The sequence below is a fragment of the Rattus rattus genome, chromosome X, assembly GCF_011064425.1.
Source record: "Rattus rattus isolate New Zealand chromosome X, Rrattus_CSIRO_v1, whole genome shotgun sequence".
In the NCBI taxonomy this organism is placed as follows: Eukaryota; Metazoa; Chordata; class Mammalia; order Rodentia; family Muridae; genus Rattus; species Rattus rattus.
Window position 1 is genome coordinate 118749040 of NC_046172.1, and position 5013 is coordinate 118754052.

A 5013-nucleotide genomic window follows, 5' to 3' on the forward strand; every position below is an offset into this window, starting at 1 on the left:
CTCTCTCTCTCTCTCTCTCTCTCTCTCTCTCTCTCTCTCTCTCTCTCTCTCTCTCTCTCTCTCTCTCTCTCTCTCTCTCTCTCTCTCTCTCTCTCTCTCTCTCTCTCTCTCTCTCTCTCTCTCTCTCCCCTCTCCATTGTAGCCCTAGTTTCCTCTAGTTCATGAGTTCTCTGGAAACCAAGACTGACTTATGAACTTGTTAATTATTTGGCCTTAGTGATTTGGGATACATTAGTCAATCTACACATTTATAAGAAAGAAAATATGTTAAATTTGAAATAAGACTTTAGAACATTATAATAACATTCTTCATGTCTATCAGAGTTTGTATTATTACATCCCATGTTCAACAATGCTTCTTCTTTCCTGAATTTCTCCCTAAATCAGTGTACTTCAGCTAAAGAAAATAATAGATCAGATATCTCAAAGGTGATGTGAGAGAACTGGGTTAGCCATAAGAAATAGCAGAAGAATGTGGAGGCTAGCCAATCCACATTTGGTGCATGTTTCTAAAAGTAGAAAATAATTTCTCCTTTACTTTGGTCAGTTTTTATGGTCCTAGGTTAAGTTCTCTTGAAATACTAGAATTACAAGTCTCATGACTCTGAACTGTAAATATAACAGAAGCAGGAGCATCATTCTTTCTATAACCCAGAAAAGTCAATATTTCAGTGGGATGATATCCTAACAGACATGTCAACTATTGCTCCAAAAACATTAACAGGAAAATATAGTTCCAAATGGGAAAACCAGACTGCCAGTCAATGGTACTCTGTGAGTACTGAAATATGAACTTTGATTCAACCCTGAACTTTTCCTTTAAGGAGGGAGCAACGGAATGGACTCTCAAAAGCTAATTTAGTCCTGTTGACTAATCAACTTGTGTTAATTTTGGAACTGCTGGAACGGTCTGTCCTCTCATATGAAAGAATTGTAAATAGACATCTGGAAAGGAGAAGGGAAGGATAGGTCAAGTCTCAGAATAATACTGCTAATAATGATCACGAGAAACTTTCCTATTCTGCAATTATCCCCCTTCTTCTGCTCATGTCCATCTTAAATGGAGCAATGCATGCCTGCTTTCCAAGGTAAAGTCCACTCTACGCAGTGCTCTTGTTCACATCCATCTTCTAAGGTTTCACTCTATTGAGTTTCATTTTTGCTGCTTCTCTTTCCTTTTTCAAATTCTTTCTCTGCCTTATTTCTCTCGGCCTGCTCAGACACTCATTGTTCTGCCAGGCTTAAGCTACCTGCTTCCCAAGCAAACATGACTGATTTTCTAGTACCCCGTGTGCTGATTCTCCTTGGTGTACAAAGTATATGTGCTCCACTGTTGCACTTGAGTAGCCTGTGGCTATTTTTGACACATGCCTTGTGAGGAGAGGGAACATGATGGCAGAAACTAATCAGAGAAAACATGAATTATCTATGTACCCATTTTCTTTGTAGTGACTCAGGGTCCTCATGTTCCAAACAATAAATAAGAATGATTCACATTTTTGAGTCAAGGGAAATTCTCCCCTAGGGTTAAAATAATCACAACTTAAGTGAAATCTAACTGCATATCCAACACACATATTTGGGCAGTATTTGTTAGTTCTGTTATAGTGGTAGTGGTGGTGGTGGTGGTGGTGGTGGTGGTGGTGGTGGTGGTGGTGGTGGTGGTGGTGGTGGTGGTAGTGGTGGTAGTGGTGGTGGTGGTGGTAGTGGTGGTGGTGGTACTAGCAAATGAACTTATGGCTTCACACAAGCTAGGGTAAGAGCTATACCACTGAACTATGTTCTTAGTCCTAGGGCTAGGAATGATTTATGAGCTCAATATTATCAGTCCTGATTAGTGGTATCTTCTATGTCTCTTCCAATTTCCTACCATGTCATGACAATAATAGTAGTCTTGGTAGTGGTTCTCTAACAGATCTGAGAAAAAGAAGCAAGACCCAGGAAGCCCCACCAATCTCTATGTCTCCCTAGCATATGTGACCATACCCAGATTTTCCACATAGGTGCTAGAGACCCCCAACTCAGGTCTTTATGCCTGCATAGCAAGTCTTTCTCTTCACTGAGCCATCTTCCCAGCTGCTGTGCTGGTAACTTCTGAGACTCTGAGAGAGAATCTGCTTTAGGCTCCTCCAACTACCTTGGCTATGTGCTTCTTCACAGTATCTTCCCTCTACCCATGTATTTTTGTTGCCAAATTTACCCTTTCTCATAAAAGCACCAGTCATATTGCATTATGATTTGCCCTAATAAATTTATGATTACTTGATTGCCTCTGAAACAACCCTGTCTCTAGATAAGGTTGTATTCTGAAGCACTTGGGTTAGAATTCCAACATACATATTCTTTCTACAGACACAATTCTATCCACTGTACTCTCCCAATCATTTCATCTCCTCAGTGACTAACATAATCTCCTCTCTCAACATGATCCACTTGTCTTCCAACAATGAGTTAACTGATTTTTTAAAAGGTTTATAAACCTGTGATTTTTCCAGTTACATGGGGGTCTTTCTCTGCACGGAGCTAACAGAAACCCACTGCAAAAATAGCTGCAATTTGAAGGTGGCAAGCATAAGGATCGAGGGAGTAGATGGATCTATGGGCAATGTTACAGTGAGATCTATCTTTGTTCCATTTCACAGTTCCGACTACAGTTTTTTTATATCTTCACACAGACATTAAACTAATACTGCATGACCAACATTGAAAACCACACAAAACTTATGACCCTTGTGAATCAACAATGTTATATGTTTCTAGGAGTGAGAATTCATCTCTTTGCCCAGGCCTGCAAACTCACTATAATCTTTGTGTCCTCCCCATTTCATCCCTAAAATTCCATGTTACCAAGTCATCAGTAGAACACTCTGATCTGTCAATACTGTTTCTTCTGTGTTACTACTACACATAATCCTTACTCAAAGGAATGCAATGATCTAACTTTCTTCTGCACTTCTGCAATGCTCTGTACAATGCAATCAAACTCATGTTCAGAATAAGAGCTGTTTGAAGAGTTTTGGAGTCTATCTCAAATTATCTTTCCAGTCTCTTCTACAATACTTGTCACCAAAATGTGACTCACAGTTTTTAGTCCCTATTCATGCCTTTATATTCTAAGATGAAGGTTACATATGGCAAGCATGCAAGATAATACAACATTTAGAGCTTGCACTCCTCTGTGCTATAAATGAGAGTGCCTCATGTTTACAAACTATAGCTCAGAATTCATCTGTTGAATTGAAGTGTATGGTGTCCTATGTTTTGTGAAAGTTATATCATTAGTCTTCGGATTTTCCCTTTAACATTCTATTATCTTCCCCATGTCAAACATATCCTTCATGGTTTTTAACCCTGAGCCAACACAACCAGCCTAGGAAATTGGGAACTGTACCCTTAAGAGCATTCGTCCTGCCCAGTGAAGGCTGCAATGAAGAAAGTGTTTGAGGGACTATTTCAACCTTGTATCTTGTTTTCCTCTTCATCCCCTATGTTTATCTAGCCTCCAGACATCACTGCCTTCCAGGGTCATGATCTATTTAGTCAACACTCTAGCTTTTTATCCTTCTTTCTCATCCCTACCTATAGAGAATATTCTTCTTCCAGTCTAAGACTCAGATCTAAGACAATATTTGACATGGCTCCAGGTCCCAAAGGCGAGAACATAATAGTTTGGCCCTTTTCTATTGAGGACCAAACAATTATAGGACTGCTTTCAGATTTTGTGCTCAAGGGTCAAAACTCTGACAGCTTCCTTTAGCATGAGCAATACAGCTTGACAGTGCCTGCATACCCACCTGCCAGTGAGAAGCAGCCTGCAACTTAGCCCAAGACAGCAAGTATTGGTTTCCTGTGGCTATAACAAACTACCACAAGTTCAAAACCACAAAAAAGAAAACTTTTCCATAATTCAAATGGCTACCAAGTCAAAAGCAAGGCGTTACCAAAGCTACACTTCCTGTGGAGGCTGCAGGATTACCTCTTCGCCAGTTTCAGATTCTGCTAGCATGCCTTAGCTTTTGTCCACATCACTCTAATCTGACTCCATTTTCCATAGGTCTTCTGCTTTATACTCTTGTTTTCTCCTATTTGTCCCATATAAAAACACTTGTCATTAGATTTAGGGCCCAGTTAGATAATCCAAAATGACCTCCTCATGAGAACCTTAAATTAATTCTTTACAAAGGCTTCCCTTCTAAATGAGGCCACATGTATAAGTTCTAGTAGTTAAGACATGAACATCTATTTGAAGTAGCCACCAATCAACCTATTAACAAAAATGAAAGTGGGGACTGGGAAGGTAACTCAGTTTGTTTCTGTACAGCAAGAGGGTGTGATTTCAAGCAAGAAGATCTGAGTTCAGATTCCTAATGCCCATGTTAAAATGATAATAATAATAAAGCTAGATATAGTAACATAATGGTATGTGCTTGTAATTCCAGCATTAAAAGACAGAAATTTTTCAATAGTGAACAGGCTAGGCAATCTACTGTTCCATGAGCTCCAGATTCAGTGAGTAACCTTGTCTCAAAAAATATAGTGAAGAAGTGATAGAGAAGGATATCTGATATCAACCTTTCACCTCTACACACACATGGGTAGACAAGCAAGACATGTATGTACCAGAGAGAGAGAGAGAGAGAGAGAGAGAGAGAGAGAGAGAGACAGACAGAGAGAGACAGAGAGAGACAGAGAGAGACAGAGAGAGACAGAGAGAGACAGAGAGAGACAGAGAGAGACAGAGAGACAGAGAGAGAATAAATGTAGCACTAACTAGAATAATTTTCTGAAGTTTATAAAGGCAAGGAAAATTAGTACAAAAGAAATCTACAAGATTTCATTTATTAAAGAAAATTAGCATTTTCTGAGGCAATCTATTCTCATGCGCAGTCAAAGAAGGTACATTTTTCAATAACTTTTTTGAAATTATAATATAATTACAACATGCCCCCTTTCCTTTTTCTTTTTCTTTTTTTTTTTTTATTATTAACTTGAGTATTTCTTATATACATTTCG